The following is a 20,635-nucleotide window of genomic DNA, read 5'->3' on the forward strand; positions in this document are numbered from 1 at the left end:
ATTGTGCCCTCAATGCCTGAACATTGTCAAAGTCAGATTCAAAATCTCTTACATTTCTTGGGATGCAGAATAATCTTGTTATTTGGACTTGGGCCCTAATCTGCGTCTAAAAAGTAAGGGATATTTTTGTTTAATAAGTAAAAATGTCGTGTGCCATTATTAAATCATAATGGTTAAAAAATAAAGTGATGTTACAATAAGACAGAATTGAACATTAGTGATGTTGCATTTGAATAACTGAATACTAGCAAACTTTTCTAGCATATGTGCATAAGACATTTTAAGAAATACTGTAGTTTTATTAACTGAATTGAAAATGCTTAATTGATGTGATATATTCCAATTTTTAACCCTGATGAAAAATTTAGGTTTGTAAAGTGAACTAAACCATGACTTTAGTAGAAAAACCAAGAATAGAAAGTGCCATACTGCTAAGGATATTCAGATTTCTGAGAATTTCAAGGCTGTGTTCTAAAGAGTTGGACAGCCTAGAAAGTGGGCTCCAGGTACATGGGAGGCATTCTCATACAGTGTTAAATCCACATATCAGAGTTAAAGGTAAAAGTTTATCCTTTATTTCTCATATACTAATTTAAAATGTTTTATGTAGGCAATATGTGCAATGCAAGAAGTCATATAACAAAAACAGGCATAAATGAAATGAGAACTGAATAGTTATAAAAATAAGTTAGAAATCTTGAAAATGAAAACAATAGACTTATGGGAATGGAAATCTTAAGAACTGGGAAAGAGTCTAGGATAGAGAGATACCAGTGAATTAGAGGACTGCATTGAAGAATTCACTCATAGAATACAGAGACAGATTTAAAAAACATAAAAGAAACGGATTAGAAATTATGAGGCTCCAAAATGTTACCAATCGGTGTTACAGAAGAAAAGGAAGGAGCAGCAAAGCAATGTGTGAAGAGATAACTAAGAATATTCTTAAACTGAGGAAAAGCAAGAGTCAGGTTGAATGTACTCTTCGATTGTCAAAGATGTACAAATAAAAACAGATCTACTCCTGGATATTTTCTAATATAACTGCCGAGCATCAAGCTTAAAAGAAAAATCTTAAAATCAACTAGAGAGAAAAGACAGATCACTTAAAAAGAAACACTAATTAGAATGAAAGAAGACTTTGGAGTACAGCAACAGATGTCAGCAATCATATAATAATAAAAGAAAAAACACCAAAAAAAGTATAAAAGTATGACATTATGTTCCTAAAGCATAACTTTCAAATATATAAATCAAAAACTGAAATTAAACACAGATGGTGAGAAATCCACCTATAGGAGGATATTGATTATAGTACTACGTATGATATTAAAAGCTTGAAAACAAAGAAAATGTGCATCATTAAGGTAATGATTTAAAACATGATTATATCCATAGCATGGAATATTATTCATTCATTGAAAGATTGCATAGGCATTTGTATATGATTATGTGAGCATAAAGAAATTTATGGAAAAATACATACCAAATTACTTAAGACTTGGGGGGAGACAGTGATGGGCACAGAAACAGACAGTGAAGGAGATGGGAAAATGTTCAAAATTTTAATAACCACAGAAAAAAATAATTTTGATTAAAGGCATTTATCTACAACTCTTCAAAATAAGGAAGCAACAAGGAACACAGACTGGTGAAGGGAACCCAGAGTGGGACACAAAAAAGAGGATCTTTTTGTTTGTTTGTCTTTGTTTTTGTTTTTTGAGACAGAGTCTCACTCTGTTGTCCCAAGCTGGAGTGCAGTGGGGCAATCTTGGTTCACTGCAACCTCCGCCTCCCAGGCTCAAGCGATTCCCCCACCTCACCCTCCCGAGTAGATACAACAGAACTACAGGCGCATGCCATCATGCCTAGCTAATTTTTGTATTTTTAATAGAGACAGGGTTTTGCCATGTTGGCCAGGCTGGTCTCGAACTCCTGACCTCAACTGATCCGCCCACCTCGGCGTCCCAAAGTGCTGGGATTACAGGCATGAGCCACCATGACTGGCTGGATCTTTTGTTATATCCACACTAAGGGGACAGAAGGGACTATCTAGCCCTTAGGCAGACAGATAGACATAATTTACCTAATGTGTTGGATAGCCACACTTTGCCACATTTTCCTGTGTAGAATGCTTATGTTTTCATTTCTTCCAGTTATTATGTGTGTCCTTATTATGCATTTCTGCTTAAAAATATATCTTGCTATAGGTTGATCAAGAAATTATGGGAAAGCCACCAAATAATTCCATTTTATGCTATCTGGTTTTTGAAAAAATAAAAACCATAGATTTTTCCGAATGAAAATTTCATTCATAATTCAAATTTTCTACAATAGAATTTTAGGATTTAGGTATAATCTCAATAACACCTCATAATAAGTCTGAGTGCTTTTCTCTTCTGTGTAAAATGCTTTTAAATACTTTGCACATCTTCTTTTCATTTATTTAACATGGTAAGCACATTAAAGGGGGAAAAAAATTCCCCTTCTTGGATCTTTAATGAACCTTGACTTTCTGGTCTGTAAACTTTAGAGTGTCACAGGACATTATTATGAAATACCCTGGATTATTGCCAAGTTAGTTTTGGGTTGGCGTCTGTGGCATATTGAAATGAAAGAGTAGGCCTTCTTTTAAAATGTGGAAATTGTTCCCAAGAATTGGTGAAAACTCCCTACATATTCTACCTATAAATTTGAATGGCAAGGCTATACAGAAAATAATAATTTCCAGGGTTTTATAATACTAAAAAGAAGTAAAAGGAAAAACAAAAACAAAAAAAATTATGTAGTATTCATCAGTTTTGTGAAAGATAGCTGTCAATCTTCATGAAAATGAAAACAGAACGAACTATGGTTTGAATCTTCTTGGCTATGGGTATAACACCTATAAAGCAGAAACCAAATGCAGGCAAAATTCATTAGAATGAGAATACCCAAGAAACAATTTTAGCAGTTTCTATCCACTTTTCCTAGGTCTAGGGACTTAAAAAAAAATGCCTTTATTTGGATAAACTTCAAAAATACACAAAAGTAGAAATAACTATTCAAGGAACCCCCATATATCTATCACCCAGCTATAAAGATCATCAACCCACAAGCAATCTTGTTTCGTATATGCCCCACTCACTTCATACCTTTCCCCACTGGATTATTTTGAAGCAAATTCAAACATTGTTTTATTTATAAATATTTTAATACCTGTCTCTAAAACATAAGGATTCATTCATTTTGGGAATTTTAATATCTGAATTTGTAGGAGCGTCTTAGACTTTTCCATGTGTTTCAAGGCAAAGGAAGTACTCCGCAAGGAGAAGGCAGTATCTTTGTGTACTACAATGGATGCCCAGCATGGTTGCTATTCTTCTTTTGTAGGGATTAAGTGCAATTCCCTATTTTACGATTACACAAACCTTAGTGTTTCTAGCAGCTCTTTCTAACCTCATCCCTTTCTGTTACCTCCTCGGCCCTATTCTTTCATTTCAATAACCTGTCACTACGAAAACGTCAGGAAAATTATAAGCTATATTAACAGAAAAGAGTGTGCAGATTTCAGAAAGTGTATTTTCACCATAATTTACCTAATTAGTTGCTTCATTTCTGAGCACCAAATTTAAGTGATGCTACAAAGAACTAGGTGCTATATGAAAGAAGGAAACCAGGATTGTTTGTTGGTTAATTTTACGTGTCAACTTGACTGGACTAAGAGATGCCCAGTTAGCTGGTAAAACGTTATTCCTGGGTGTGCCCATGAGTGATTAGCGCTTGACTTAGTAGACTGAGTAAAGAAGATCTGCCCTCACCCATGTGGTCAGGGATTATCCAATCCACTGAGGACCCTAAAAGAACAAAAACTGACTTGTTTTGTCCAGTTATATGTATACCAGGATCCTAGATTGAATCCTAAGCCAGAAAAAAATGTGGTTTTTTTTGTTGTTGTTGTTTTGCAATAAAGAATATTATTATGAAAATTGATGAAATTACACAAAGTTTTAGATTAAACAATAGTATTATATCAACATCAATTGTTTTTGATAATTATACTGATTTTGATCTTTGTACAGTGATTAGGTAAGAAAATATTATTGTTAATAGGACACTGAAGGATTTAACATTAAAATAGCATTATGGAGAAGGCAGAGGAAGACAGCTAAATAGAATCCTCTAGTGATCACCCACTCCCCAACAGGAACACCAAGTTGAACAACTATCCACACAAGAAAGCACCTCTATAAGAACCAAATATCAGGTGAGCAATCACTGTACCTGGTTTTAATATCTTAATCAAGGAAAGAAGCACTGAAGAGCATAGGATAAACAGTCTTGAACTGCCAACACCACCCCTTCCCTATACCCCAGCAGTGGCTGCATGGTGTGGAGAAAGAATCTATGTGCTTGGGAGAGGGAGAATGCAGTGACTGTGGGATTTTGCATTGGAACTCAGTGCTGCCCTGTCACAGTGGAAAGCAATACAGGCAGAATTCAGCCCACACCCACAAATGCGGCATTTAGACCCCTAGCCAGAGGGGAATTGTCCACCCCAGTGGCCGAAACCTGAGTTCTGGCTAGCCCCATCACTGCAAGCTAAAGTGCTCTGGGGTCCTAAATAAATTTGGAAGGCAGTCTAGGCCACTGGAACTGCAATTTCTGGGCAAGTCCTGGTGTTGTGCTGGGATAGGAGCCAGTGGACTTGAGGTGAATGCAACCTAGAGACACACCAGCTGGGGGCAGCCAAGGGAATGCACTAGCTCCTAGGTGACATTTCTAGACATATCCTGGGCCAGAAGTGAACCCACTGCCTTTAAGAAAAGAACCCAGCGTTGGCAGGATTTATTACCTGCTGAGAAAAGAGCCTTTCCACCTTGAATAGACATCAGCAGTAGCCAGGCAATTCACCACAGGCCTTGAGTGAGACCCAGCACCCTGCTGGCTTCAGTGATGACCCAGTACATTCTCAGCTGTGGTGGCCACAAGGAGACACTCCTTCTGCTTTAGGAAAGGAGAGGGAAAGTTAAAAAGGACTTCGTCTTGCCACTTTGGTGCCGCTCAGCTATAGTAAAATAAAGCACCAAACAGACTCCTGAAGTCCCCAGTTCCAGGCCTTAGCCCCTAGATGCATTTCTAGACCCACTCTGGGCCAGAAAGGAACCCACTTCCCTGGACAGAGAGACTCAGGGCCTGCAGGATTTACCACAAACTGACTAAAGAGCCCTTGGGCATTGAATAAGCATCAACCGTAGCCAGGCAGTATTCAACATGGGCCTAGGGCACTGATGGCCATGGGGAGAGACTCCTTCCGCTTGAGAAAAAGAGAGGGAAGAATATGAAAGATTTTATCTTGCAACTTGAGTACCAGTTCAACCACAGTTCAATAAAGAACCAAGTAGATCCCTAAAGCTCCTGACTCTTGGCCCCAGCTCCCAGACAGCATTCCTGGGTCAGAAGGAAACCCACCAATCTGAAGGGAAAGATACAAGTCTGATAGGATTCGCTACCTGCTGACATAGGCCTTGGGCCTTGAAAACGTATCAGAGTAGCCAGGTAATGGTCATCACAGTCTTTAGGAGAGGCACAGTACTGTGCTGGCTTAAGGTCTGACCCAGAGCAGTCCCAGTGGTGGTAGCCACAGGGGTGTTTGTGCCACCCCTCCCCCAACTCCAGGAAGTTCAGCATGGAGAAAGAGACTGTTTATTTGGGGTAAAAGAAGGTAAGATCACAAGAGACTGTGCCTGGTAATACAGGGATTCTCCCAGGACTTACCCAAGACCACCAAGGCAGTAACTTTGCCAGTCTGCAAGAGTCACAGTGTTACTGGACTTTGGTTGCCTCCTAATACAGATACAGCTGCAGTGACCAAACACTTATATCACAGCACTCAATTCCCTTTGAATAATTGAAAAGTCTTCTTAAGAAGGACAGGTTACAAGCAAGCCCAGACTGTGAAGATTACAGTAAATACCTAACTCTTCAATTCTCAGTCTTCAGTGAACATCCACAAGCATCAAGACCATCCAAGAAAGCACAACTTCACCAAACAAACCAAATAAGGCACCAGTGACTAACCCCAGGATGACAGAGATATTTGACCTTTCAGACAGGGAATTCAAAATAGCTCTTTTGATGGCACTTGATTAATTCAAGAAAACACAGAGAAGGAATTCAGAATCCTATTGAACATATTTAACAAAAAGATTGAAATAATTTTTTAAAATCACAAGAAATTCAGGAGTTGAAAAATTCAGTTGGCATACTGAAGAATATGTCAGATCTCTCAATAGCAGAATAATCAAGCAGAAGAAAGAATGAGTGAGCTTGAAGACAGGCTCTTTGAAAATACACAGTCAGAGAAGACAAAAGAAAAAAGAATAAAAAAGAATGAAGCACACCTGTAAAGACCTAGAAAATTGCCTCAAAAGCACAAATCTAAGGACAAATCCTTAAAGAGGAGGTAAAAAGCAAGATTGCAATAGAAAGTGTATTCAGAGGGATAACAGAGAACTTTCCAAACCTAGAGAGATATATCAATATTCAACTACAAGAATGTTATAGAATACCAAGCAGATGTAACTCACATAAGACTACCTCAAGACATTTAACAAACTTCCAAAAGTCAAGGATAAAGAAAGAATCCTAAAAGCAGTAGGAGAAAAAAGACAAATAATATACAAAGGAGCTCCAATATATCTGGCAGCAGACTTCTCAGTGGAAACCTTACAAGCCAGGAGAGAGCAGCATGATACACTTAAAGTGCTGAAGGAAAAAATAAAAATTCTTATACTAGAATAGTATATCCAGTGAAAATATTCTTCAAACGTCAAGGAGAAATAGAGACTTTCCCAGAAAAACAAAAGCTGAAGGATTTCATCAACACTAGACTGCCCTATAAGAAATGCTAAAGGGGTTTTTCAATCTGAAAGAAAAAGATAGTAAGAAGCAATAAAAAATCATCTAAAGGAACAAAACAGCAAGTACACAGAAAAGTACAGAATATTATAATACTGTAATTGTGGTGTGTAAACTCATATCTTGAGTAGGAAGACTAAAAATGAACCAATAAAAAATAATAGCTACAACAACTTTTTAAGATGTAGACAGTATAATAAGATATAAATAGAAATAATAAAAAGTTTAAAAGTTGGTTGGGGCAACGAAATTCAAGTGTAGAGTTTATATTAGCTTTCTCTTTGCCTGTTTGTTAGTTGTTGTTCAGTTGTTTTGGGTTTTGTCTGTAATCAGTGTTAAATTGTCATCAGTTTTAAATAATGGATTACAACATGTTATTTGCAAGCCTCGTGGTAACCTGAAATCAAAAAACTTATAACAGACACAAAAAAAGGCAAGAAATTAAAACATACCACCAGAGAGAATCACCTTCACAAAAAGGAAAAGAGGAAGGAAAGAAAGAACAGAAGATTAGAAAACAAATTTTAAAATGGCAAGAGTAAATTCTCATCAACAATAACATTGAATGTAAATGGACTAAACCCTCCAATCAAAAGACATAAAGTAGATAAAAAAAAGCAAGCTGAATGGATAAAAAAGCAAGCCCCAACTATCTTCTCCCTGTAAGAAACACACTTCACATATAAAGACACACATAGGCTGAAAATAAAGGGATGAAAAAAGATAGTCCATGCAAATTGAAACTGAAAAAAAAAAAAAACACAGAAACAAAGAAGGTCATTTCATATTGATAAAGGGGTAGATTTAACAAGGGAATACAACAATCATAAATATATATGCATCCAACACTGGAGCATCCACATATATAAAGCAAATATTCTTAGAGCTAAAGAGAGAGATAGACCCAATGACATTCTTCACAGAGACTGAAAAAATAATCCTGTAATTTATATGAAACCATGAATGACCCAGAAGAGCCAAAGCCTTCCTGAGCAAAAAGAACAAAACTGGAAAAATTATACTACCTGACTTCGACTGATACCAGTGAGTGATAGTAACCAAAACAGCATTCTGCTGGCATAAAAATAGACACAGAAACCAATGGAACAGAATAGACCACCCAGAAATAAGACCATATATCTACAGTTAGCTAATTTTTGACAAATATGCCTTCAATAAAGGGTCCTGGGAAAACTGGATACCTGTATGCAGAAGAATGAAACTAGAACTCTATCTCGCACCATATACAAAAAATCAAATCAAAATGGGTTAAACACTTAAATTTAAGAATTCAAAACTATGAAAACTACTAAAAGAAAATATTGAAGAAACTCTCTAGGACATTGGTCTGGGCAATGATTTCTTGATTACTACTCTACAAGCACAGACACATAAAGCAAAAATGGACAGATATAATTATAACAAGTTTAAAAGCTTCTGCACAGCAAAGGAGACAATCAACAACGTGAAGAGATGACCTACAGCATGGGAGAAAAAAGTTTCAAACTCTTCATCTGACAAGGGATTAATAACAGAATATATAAGTAACTCAAACACTCAATAGGAAATCATCTAACAATTTGATCAAAGATCAAACAATCTGATTTTTAAAATGAGCAAAAGATCTGGATAGACTTTCCTCAAAGAAGACATACAAAGGGCAATCAGGTATAAGAAAAGGTGCTCAACATCACTGATCATCAGAGAGATGCAATTCAAAACTACAATGAGATATCTCATCCCACTTAAAATGGCTTTTATACAAAAGACAGGCAATAACAAACGCTGGCAAGGTTGTGGAGAAAAGGAAACTCTCATACACTGTTGGTGGGGATATACATTGTACAACCACTATAAAGAACAGTAGGGAGGTTCTTCAAAAAAATCTAAAAATAGAACTTCCATATGATCCAACAATCCCACAGCTAGGTGTATACTCAAAAGAAAGAAAATCAGTATATAAAAGAGATATCTACACTCCTACGTTTATTGCAGTACTATTCACAATAGCCAAGATTCGTAAGCAACCTAAGTGTCCATCAACAGACAAATAGATAAAGATATGGTACATATACACAATGGAGCACTATTCAGCCACAAAAAAGAATGAGATCTTTTCATTTGCACCAACATGGATGAAACGGGAATATTATGTTGAGTGAAATAAGCCTGACACAGAAAGACAAACTTATGTTCTCATTCATTTTTGGGAGCTAAAATTTAAAACATTTGAACTCATGGAGATAGTAGAATGGTGGTTGCCAGAGGCTAGGAAGAGTAGCAGCAGATGAGGGAGTGAAGATGGTTCATGGGTACAAAAATATAGGTAGATAGAATGAATAAGATCTAGTATGTGATAACATTACAGGGTAACTACAGTCAATAATAATTTCCTGTGCATTTCAAAATAACTGTAAGAGTACAATTGGAATGTTTATAATGCAAAAATATGATACATTCTTAAGAGATGATGGATGCTCCATTTACCCTGATGTGATTATTAAGCACTGTATGCCTGTATCAAAATATCTCATGTACCCCATAAATATATACACATACCATGTACCTATAAAAGTTTAAAATAAATGAAATATAATAGCATCATGGAGAGACAGTAAATGTGATAAGATGTTAATGATTGCAAACAGGTGAGCTTTTAATACTATTGCAACTCTTCCATAAGTTTGAAATTATTTCCAAATAAAAATATATATCTAAAGACTATGTATAATTCATCAATTTTCATAATGTGCTTTCACGCAAATAAATCACATACAGATACACATAAGAAAGAATAAGAGGTGAGAAGGTAGGGTTATTGAGTATAGAGAACTCTTTTTTGGAATTTTGCTGTAAAATAAAGGGGAGATATGAAACAGTGGCTGGAGATGTTGGAGTTAAGAAGGTTTGCTGTAATTGCTGTTATTTGAATGAGTGACATTAAAGCAAGTATATAATAGAAAATGAGGAAAATTCAACTGAGGAAGGACAATGGATGAGTCACGAGAAAGAGATAGTATTTTCAGAAGCAAAACTCTTCCACAGCCAAGTAGTAATGAGTTCTTGTGCCTACATAGGGCTTGGCCTTATATTACAGCATGGACAGTTCATCTACTGTAATGGAAGGGACAGCCCAGGTGTGAATGTAATTAGTTTAGTCTATTTGATGTTAGAGGAACAAGAAGTGCTTTTCTAAGAGCTCTTATTTTCTCATTACAATTAGAAGCAAGGTCTCCAGCTACAATTGAAAAGGGGGAGGAATGATGAAAATTTAAGATTACTACAAAGACAAAAGCAGAACTGCAAGAAAGCAGAGCTCAGAGGAAGAAAGCAACAATAAAGTCAACAAACGTGTTTATAAATAAACCATGAAGCTACCTTACTTTTAAGAGGAAATAAAACTATTTAGTCATGCATCACTTAACGATGGGATTACATTCTGAGAAATGTGTTGCTAGGTGATTTTTGTGGTTGTGCAAACATCGTAGAGTGTACTTACACAAACCTAGATGGTATAGCCTACTACACACCTACCCTATATGGTATAGCCTATTGCTCCCAGGCTACAAACCTATACAGCATGTTGCTGTACCCAATACGGTAGGCAGTTGTAATACAATGCTATTTGTGTATCCAAACAGATCTAAATATTCGAAAAGGTAGAGTAAAAATATGGTTTTATAATCCTATGGAACCACCATTGTATATGTAGTCTGTCACTGATGAAAATGTCATTATATAGCACATAACTGTGTTTGATTTTTATTTTTAGAGGCCCATAAGCGGGTAAAAAGTTCCTAAGGACAAAGATCTCTACAAATCTGCAGACTGTACATCTGTAAGAATAGAAGAGTGATTCCTCGTTCACATCATCACTGATCTAATAACTACTCTGGCTTCCAAGATGCTTCAAAAACTAAACTCAGCAAAAAGTACAGCCCAAATATGTGGCAGAAGTTGAACTGAGCTCGTTAAGTTTCATGTTATGTATATCCTTTAATATAGCCTTTTAATGCCAGTAAGTGCGTCATGCATAGATGAAATGCTAAACTGTCTTATGGTTTAGCAGTGTTGGTCTTGGTCTCAGATGGGTATTTGGAACTCAGCCTCTCTTAAGACTTTTCTTCTCTGCCAAAACCTGCTTAGTCACCATCTAGGGTACCCCAGGGTTTTGTTGCTGTCCCCACACAAATTTACTTGAGAAGGTATTTGCTGTCCTAGGCCAAGAGCTAAGTACCAATCAATCTATTTCTGAGGAAAAGAACATAAGTTAGTCATATAGTGCCAGCATGTCTGAGGAAAATGCTTTTAATCAAATAATACTGAAATGCATAATAAGAAATATGAGAAGAGTCTGGGATTCCACTAAGATGCTTCCCACCCATCAAATTATTTCTAAAATATGATGATCTACCAAAGCCTTTATGCTTCAATCACAGAAACCAATTCAAGCTTAGACCCAGATTTAAGGATGGTCCAAAGATTATGCCACTAGCCATATGTAAAGTTAAATAATAGTACAAATCCTGTTTCTTGGTTGCATGAGCTATGTTTCCAATACTCAGTAGTCACATGTGGCTAATAGCTACCATATTAGTGCAGATATAGAACATTTTGTCATCACAGAAAGTTGTATTGGGCAGCACCGGTCCAAACCATGGAAAGCCCCTGTGGTTTACTTCATTTTTTAAATTGTTACTGGTCCTAGGGAAGCATAAAGAAATATGAACTTCTGCTGTAACCTCAGAACTACCTTGGACTTCCAGCTGACCCCAAACTGGAGCTCTGAGCTTTCCCAATCTGCATCTGACTCAGGATAGACCCACATCAACCATCAGAGTTTAGGAGGAGGAGGAAGCAACACTTACCTCAAATGACAAAGTGATGCCTGGGAAAGTCCTTTTAAAACTATGAAGCCCTGTGCAAAAATATTCTCCCTATTTCCTTAAGCAATTGCCTTCACTTTGTTGTAGGGCTCTCCCTAGATTATTATATTCATTGTTGGACTCTAGAGCTTGAGATAAATGCAGAAAATTTGGAGGCAGTTCAGAGCAGACACTCAAAGATGATGAAAGGTTTGAGAAATAAAATTTTGTGGCTCAAAAAACAGAAGTCATCCATCCCAGAAGAAAATTGTAAGATTATCTTCAAGCATAAGCATACATATTATATAGAGAATTATGTCCAGCTACTTTGAAAATCTGCAGACAGAATAGAAGAATTAAATTAAATTAAATTAACACCATGAAAGTGAATTTCCTGATAATAATGGCTGTGCTGAAACAGGCTATTAAAGAAGTTTAAGAAACCTTCTCTGGATGTTTTTGAAAGCAGCAAAGTTTCCATGTAAACATTTTCCAGTAATGACTCCTTCTGAGGAAAGCAGTCAGACATAATTCATGATGTATACATTCTCATGTTTTGTAACATGTTCAAATCTGGTCCCAGCCGGTAGGCCTAGGGATTGCTTCTGGCTCCTAGTATACTACCGATAGCCAGGCATGTGGCTACTATGAGAGCCCTATTCAGCAAAGATACTGTATTCTCAGAGTAATTATATTAGAAGATAAAGTCACTGTTTCCCCAGAACCCGCTTCTCCTTTCCTTATAACATATCCCATTATTTTTCTTACGGTTCCATCCTTCTCCTATCCTACACAGCCCCAGTCTGGTTAATCAGAGTATCCATTCTCCCTAGCCACAGTGATTGGTTCGGAAGTAACAAGTAACCCAAGTCAATCCAGTACAGTTCGAATCCAGGACATTTTTGTTGTTGTTATTGTTCAAACTGTTGGGAGCAGATACTCACTCTCTGTGACATATTTAGAAATGTGAGATTTAAGCCTAGTTCTAGTGGTCTGGGTTGGGTTGTCATTCCATACAGAGTTCAACAGCAAAGTGATCCTGTAGGAACTTCTATTAAATTTCTCCAGAGCGAAAGCATTGGCTTTCCCGCCAGGAAGCAAGTAGCTAGAGATAGTGAGCAACCTGCTAAGCCACAGTGCTAGAGAAGGGGAGAGAAGGAAAGAAGGAAAAGAAGGCCACTCTTTGGTACACATGCTTTCTCAATTCATCACCTTCTTTACAGCACCATACTGTCTCCTTCAATGGTCCTTGGCCCTACCACAGTTCTGTGGGACAAATAAGCAGCGTCCTCCTAAACAACTTCCTCTGTCCCTAATTCAGTTATCAATGCTCCATGCTTTCCCTCTGCTAACCATTTACTCAAACTTCTCAACCACTGATGTCCTCTTTCCTATTTGTCCTTCGAGGTTTTTTTCGTTTGTTTTTGTGTTGTTGTTGTTGTTGTTGTTGTCATCGTTTTGAGACGAGTCTCGCTCTGTCACCCAGGCTGGAGTGCAATCTCTGCTCACTGCAATCTCCGCCTCCCGAGTTCAAGCCATTCTCCTGCCTCTGCCTCCCGAGTAGTGGGATTACATGCGTGCACCACCACGGTCAGCTAATTTTTGTATTTTTAGTAGAGGCAGGGTTTCGCCATGTAGGCCAGGCTAATCTCGAACTCCGGGCCTTAAGTGATCCACCAACCTCGGCCTCCCAAAGTGCTGGGGTTACAGGTATGAGCCACTGTGCTAGCCCTTCGAGTATTTTTGTTGTTGTTTACCATCATTTTAGAGTGGTTTCGGGAAGGCAATAAATGTTCATGGTCAATCCATCATCTCTAAACTACTTTTATGTTAAGAACAAGACAAAATATAAAGAAGAATAAAAATAGAATGAAGGAGAAAGAAAGAATTAAAGCAAGACATAATGTCTGCTAGCTGTTGTCATGAACATAATGGCAGGAACTAGGATGCACTTACTCAAGCAGCTCTGGAAATGCATTATGCACTCGGAAATCCTCAGAGTAACAATGCTTCAGTGAGGCTGGAGACCAAATCCTGCTGGGTCCAGGCAGACACCCAGTCTGTAGATGTTTGAAACTGAAAATTTCCCCTGGTCCAGTGAGGGTGATAAATGCTTTAATTTGGTTGTTTTGTCTTTCTTTTTTTTTTTTTTTTTTTTGCTTTTGGATTGATTTCAGGTCTCTTCTCTTAGGCATTTTGTTTAACAAATATTTACTAAGCAACTAATAGGCACACACAGTATTATTTCCTAAAATACAATAAGGAAGACTCAAATGTTGCTTCAAACAAAAATTTCAATTTTTGGGAGAAAGTAACCTTTCTACTAAATTATTTTGAAAGAGGAGGGCAGAGCAGGGAAGGAGTGGAGACGGAGATGGGGTGGGTGGGGCAGTGGTTATAGGAACAAAAGGAAATGTTTGGGAGGAGTCAACCCTCTGGTGCCAAATTGGAACACTAGTGTTTCCAGATGTCTCTTTAAAATCCCGTCTCACTAGCAGGATTAATATTGAAGAGGCTTACCCAGATTTGAGGGTGGAAGAATTGGCCTGGTGAAGGTATTATTACTAAAATACACAATTTCACTCTATTCTTGAGCTATAATCTACAATATTTTGTGACCCTTCACTTCCTCATTTAAAATCTCAAAGGTTGTTTTCAGTTCTAAAATTTTCATATTTGAACCCAAATTCTGGCTTCTGGGCAATCCTCCCATAGTCTTTCTATTTATATCACATCCTGTCCCCAAGCCATTGAATTTTTTTACTCTAACTGATTTGAAATTCTACATTACTTATTTCAGTCCCACCCTAAACGTATTTTTTCTTCCCCATTTATTCTTAAGGTTGAAATAAAGTTCAAATGAAACCTAGCAACACATAAACCTAAAGAAAAGAAGTAAATAATTTATTTTCTGGTATAGAAGAAACTATTTGTAGTTAGAAATAAACCAAATGTTCTCAAATCTATGAGTGGAATTATATTAATTATATTTTTTTCAAGAATATTCTGAGATGGGATTTTTCTGACCTAAATGAATCATACAACTGTTATGATAATAGCCCTCCCAAGCTGAGGAAGCCCAGATTTTTTGATACTATAATGTACTGCAGAGTCATCTATCATATAATTTGAACAACAATCTCTAATTGTGTTTTCCTTCATAACCAAAAAGAGCATCTTAAAATTGGATGAGTTTTTGAAATGGTCAGGAATTCTTCATTTTTGTTCTTTGAGTATTAGAGTCATCCAAGATTATACCCAAAGACACTTTAATTATAATGATAACATTCACTGAAAAAAAAAAAAAAGTGCTATGTAAGCAGGGCGTCCCATCTTTTTTTTTTTTTTTTTTTTTTTTTTTTTTTGCATTATGACACACATGAAAGCTGATTACATTTGCACAGCATGCTGGGATCCACATAGAGTTGCCTCAGCGAGAGGCAACAAACCTAATGGTGGTAGGCGCCTGCTAGCTGTGAAACTAGTATTGCAGGACTCTGGTTACACATCTAAGGCATTAGAGAAGTTTAGGAGTAGAGCATAGACTTTCCTTAGAGAGTTGCCTAAAACTCCCTTTACTCTTCTTCTTAATCCAGACACCTATCTCTCTACTCCTACCTCACTCCCCGGTGTAGAGGACTACGTGCTCGCAAACGAGGCGTCCCGATAAGTCCTGCTCTTGCAAACGAAGCAGGGCATTCCCAATAAGTCCACCTCTTGCAAACGAAGCAGGGCGTTGGGGGCTTGTTTATGTGTAAATATCTTGAAAATCCAGAAAGTCAGGGAAAGGTCAGCAAAACAACAATGTGTCTTGTGACTTGGCAACATTCCACAAACGACTGTATAAAATAAAGCAGAGTGCGCCATTCGAGGCGGCCGCCATGTTTGTCTTGTCTTGTGTTGTCTTGTGTGTTCATTCCTTTGTTTAGGAAACACGCGGACCCCAACACCCGGCAAAACTGCATTTTTGCCCAAGGTGGGCTAAGCATACATCATTTGATTTTTACATTGGTTTAGTACATTTTAAAAGTCAAAAGAAAATAACACATGAAAATAGAATGTGGATGTTTTGCATTAGAGTAAGTTGGTTGCATTATGCATATGATTTTAGAGGTAGAGCTGCTATAAGGAATTGGCAATAAAATTGCTGACCTTCATAGTCTATGTTGAGTGATCATATCAACCATAAGTTCTCAATGTGTTATCATCCATGTGACTTGAGTTGCATATCTAATCAAAAACCCACTGAGACATTATGAATTCAAGAAAAATATCTATATTATCACCCAGGAGATTAAAAAAATTTCCTAAATTCTCTGTTCATGGCCACCTACTAACTTAGTTTTATGAAAGATGCTATAAAGATAATTAAATTAGATGCTAGCTACTGACTGCTATTGTACAGGACTTTCATTTCCATTTTATAGAACAAAAGAGTGTTGAAGAAGAGAGTTGTGGTAAATGGTATATATCTTGCTTCCTTTTGCAGAAATTAATTTTGTAATATAAAAGAAAAATATAATTATCACGAAATCTTTAGAAAATAAATAAAGGAAAGTCTATGGTAACTTCCTCAGGTGACTTATTCAAATACCTTTTCCTTTCCTTTTCTTTTTTTTTTTTGAAACGGAGTTTCGTTCTTGTTGCTTAGGCTGGAGTGCAATGGCGAGATCTCGGCTCACCACAACCTCCACCTCCCAGGTTCAAGTGATTCTCCTGTCTCAGCCTCCTGAGTAGCTGGGATTACAGGCATGTGTCACCACACCTAGCTAATTTTTTTATTTTTAGTAGAGACAGGGTTTCTTCATGTTGGTCAGGCTGATCCACCAGTCTCGGCTTCCCAAAGTGCTGGGATTACAAGCATGAGCCACTGTGCCCAGGGACCTTTTCCCTATAAAATAAAACATAGGTTCAAAATCCTAACAAAATGTAATGATGGCTAGAATGTATTAAGTTCTGGGTGCCAGATTTCATGCCAACAATTTTCTAAAACCTTCCAAACTCATTTCATCTTCAGAACAATGTTATGAGGTGGGCACATTTGTCTTTATCATACAAATAAGAAAGCTGAAACTAAACAAAATTACTTGGCCAGTCTGTGGACGTAGATAGAAGCAGCAGAGGTTGAGCAAGATTAAGAAGCAACTTGTCTGATCCAAGTGCCTGCAATCTTGATCACATTGCCTTAGGCCCAACCATTGCAAAAAAAAATCAACCTAACAAACTAGCTCATTTTACAATGATGTTGACCAAATTTCAGGAGTTCCTAAACTTTGTTCCACATTAGAATAACTTGGGAAAATTTTATGATTCCTATTCTCATCTCCTACCAATTAAATCATCATGTCTGGTAGAGTTAGGGGCAACCAAATATCAGTATTATTAAAGATTCCTAGGTGATTCCCTTTGCCACAAAATTTGGGGACCATTGACCAATGCTGATTTTGGAGGTCTCAGCTTACAGCTGGTCCTATAGTCCCAAATTTCACTTAGGAGAAAACATTGTGCTTCAGGTTCTGGAGCTAGACACTTAAATATAGGCTATGACTAGTCCCTATATGTGTAAATCTTCTCGTCTCCCACCTCCAACAACAACAACAAAAAAATGTCTACAAGTGCACTATTTAATTATTAGGAGATGCACAGGTGGACTGGGCAATGGTAGCATTTTTTTTAATGCACTAGAGCAATATTGGCTAAGCATACAGAGAAGGGAGAAGAGATTTGGCAATTAGCAGTTATTTTGATACTGTTAGCCAACTAGGAAAATTAGGTCCCCCCAAAATCCACTTTGGAATCTAATTTTCCAATTTGACTCTTCACCATGATCAAATTAGTCAACTAACTGCCTTTTCACTTGCCCTATGTATTCCAGGATATTATAAATGAAAATTTAAAAACTTTTTGCTATTTTTGCAGAAGGTAGAAATTTAAAAGAAACTTACAAGTCATTTGGGCCAAGCCCTTCATTTTAAACTGAGGAAGTGAGACTACAGATTACTGCCTTATTCTCCCAACAAAGCAACCGCGGCTCTCAGGGCCTCCTGCTACAGCTTACTATCTCAGGAAAAAACCCAGGGGTGACACAGTGCCTAAAGGGGGCTGTTGGGATTCTAGGCAGAGGCTGTATCTCTGGGGAGGGACATGTGAGTCTGATACCCACGATGTTTGAATCCCTTGGGTCAGTATGCATTTTATTTATAGAAAAATATGGAAAAACACAACATAGAATATAGAATATACAAAAATAAATATAGAAAACAATATGAATATAGAAAAACAAAAATAAAACATATTTCGAAGAAAGGTTGTCTATCAGAATTCACTCTCAGGATTGGCTATGTTACAGATACTTGACCTTTCTATGGTGACTCAGCTACCTTCCTAACTAAGGCCTTTCAGGGGAGGAACTAAGGAGTCAAAGCCCCTGCTCTCAACGCCCTACAGATCATGAGGTGTTAAGAGGGTGGGCTCCTTCCTTGGCATCAATGCCTACAATCTAGGGCACCCCCTTGCAGGCCTAGATGATTTGTGACCTCAGAATTGTTGTGGTTCCTGGACCTTTGTTGATGTAGTTTACTTTGCATCCCTCAGGCAAAATTAGAGGAGCTGGGCAAGGAAGGGAAGAGAGAGTCAGGCCAGAAGTAGCTTCTTGGGGTTTCTACCTCTGATCCTCCCTGCACAACTGTGGTGTTTCATTCTCGCTTCCAAAAGTGTAATTACTTATTTTTTTTTAACTACAATTATTCTCTTAAGAGCATCTATATAGAGGGGAAAAAGGAAAATTAACCAACCAAACTTAAGTTTTCCCTTGAATTACAAAAAAAAAAAAAAAAAGGGTAATGATTATTCACTTTATAGAAGCAAAACCTTACTGTGTCTTAATATGACCAAATAATAACTTAACCAAAAAAAAAAAAAAAAAACAGGGCCGGGCACAGTGGCTCACACCTGTAATCCCAGCACTTTGGGAGGCAAAGGTGGGTGGATCACCTGAGGTCGGGAGTTCCAGACCAGCCTGACCAACATGGAGAAACCCGTCTCTACTAAAAATACAAAATTAGCCAGGTGTCGTGGCAGGCGCCTGTAATCCCAGCTATTCAGGAGGCTGAAGCAGGAGCGTCACTTGAACCTGGGAAGCAGAGGTTGTGGTGAGCTGGGATCACGCCGTTGCACTCCAGCCTGAGCAACAAGAGAGGAACTCCATCAAATAAATAAATAAATAAATAAATAAAACACAGTTCATTAATGACTGTACTACCAGTAGATCCATTACCATGCCAGAAATGCTTCATTTACTCCCCATGGTAAGTGCTGTAGAACAGCACTTCACTATTAAAGAGACTGTAATTGCATTAATGCAGGCTAAGGTACTAGTTAGCTCTTTTGGCACATCACTGGATTTCTTTGAATTGAACTTACTGTGAACAAAACCCCTGGCTTTTTTTCCACATCTTAGACCAGTCAACATGGCTCTTTCAAAACACACCTGAATAGAATGGGTTTATTTGTGTACACTTTTTTTATTGGCTCCACACAAATGTGCTATCTAGGATGCTAGAAACAGGTGGGTTGTCTTTCCTGTGTCTGTATTTGGGCCTTTATAAATCTCTATATATGTAAACTGTCCTCTCCTTTTAATATCCATCTATCTCTCCCCACAGATGACCAATAGAAAACTTATCCACCTTCAGCTGAAAAGCTCCCTTCATCTCTTTTTCTTTATTTTACGGTTCTGGGCAAAAGCCCATTACCCACCCCTTAAAACTCTGAAATTTTGATTCTATCCATCCCAAGCCCATCTCTCCCTATGCCGAATCCTTCCCTCTATTACTCTCTTTGGTGACAATGCATTTGTAGGAAGAAGACAAAACTCCTTTTAAAAAAAGATGACTCAAGCTTGCTTCCATAACATAGGACAGCCATATAAATGATGGCTTTGTTGTTTAGTTTCATTTAGTTAAATGTAGGTAGGCCCTAGAGCTCAGTTAGAATTGGAATGGTTAAGAAAGTGAAGAAATAAAATTCTTTGCATAATTAAGAATTGTTAAAAATAATGTTCACTTGGAAGTCAAGGGAGACAAAGAATTGGGGGTCCTAGGACTGGAAGTGAAGCTTTAGAAGAAAGATTTAAATAGAGGGCAAGAAAGCCCTGAGGGGGAAAAAAGAAAGTGAAAGTAAGAATACCCCTCTGATAAGGATATTTAGGGCACTTTTAAAAAAGTAACAGTGCTGAAGAGGTTGTTTATGAGTGCACCAACCGGCCACCTCTGTCCCTTTCCCAGATGATCCGGAAGATGAAGCTTCCTGGCCGGGAAAATAAAAAGGCCGTGGTTGTGGGAACCACAACAGATGACGGTGCGGGTTCAGGAGGTGCCCAAACTGAAGGCGTGTGCCCTGCGCGTGACCAGCCGGGCTGCAGCCACATCCTCAGGGCAGGGGGCAAGAACCTCACTTTCGACCAGCTGGCCCTGGACTTCCCCAGGGGCCGCGGCAGCGTCCTGCTCTCAGGTCCTCACAGGGGTGGAGAGGTGTACCGGCATTTCGGCAAGGCCCCGGGAACCCCGCACAGCCACACCAAACCCTACCTCCGCTCCAAGGCCGGGAAGTTCCAGCGTGCCAGAGGCCGACGGGCCAGCCAAGGCTACAAGAACTAACCCTGGATCCTACCTTCTTATTAAAAAGACTGTGGATGCTCACGAAAAGTATTATCTGTGGTCAAGAAGGATTAGGGGAACTATCTTTATCTAGTCAGAGACCAGAGACCCTCTCTTTTATCTGGTCAGAGATCCTCCTTTTCGGCACCATTTTCTAATGGATTGTATAAAATATGAAGCTACCTGTACTTGTAACAACAGAGAGAGCAAATT

General features: G+C 38.0%; 1 pseudogene; it reads left to right on the top strand.

The window, feature by feature from the left end:
• The window catches only part of LOC126950812 (60S ribosomal protein L18-like), a 68,762-nt pseudogene extending 48,340 nt beyond the window's left edge, over nucleotides 1–20,422 (top strand).
• Nucleotides 20,423–20,635: the final 213 nt, after the last annotated feature.

Source organism: Macaca thibetana, chromosome 3, assembly GCF_024542745.1.
Source record: "Macaca thibetana thibetana isolate TM-01 chromosome 3, ASM2454274v1, whole genome shotgun sequence".
Classification (NCBI taxonomy): domain Eukaryota; kingdom Metazoa; phylum Chordata; class Mammalia; order Primates; family Cercopithecidae; genus Macaca; species Macaca thibetana.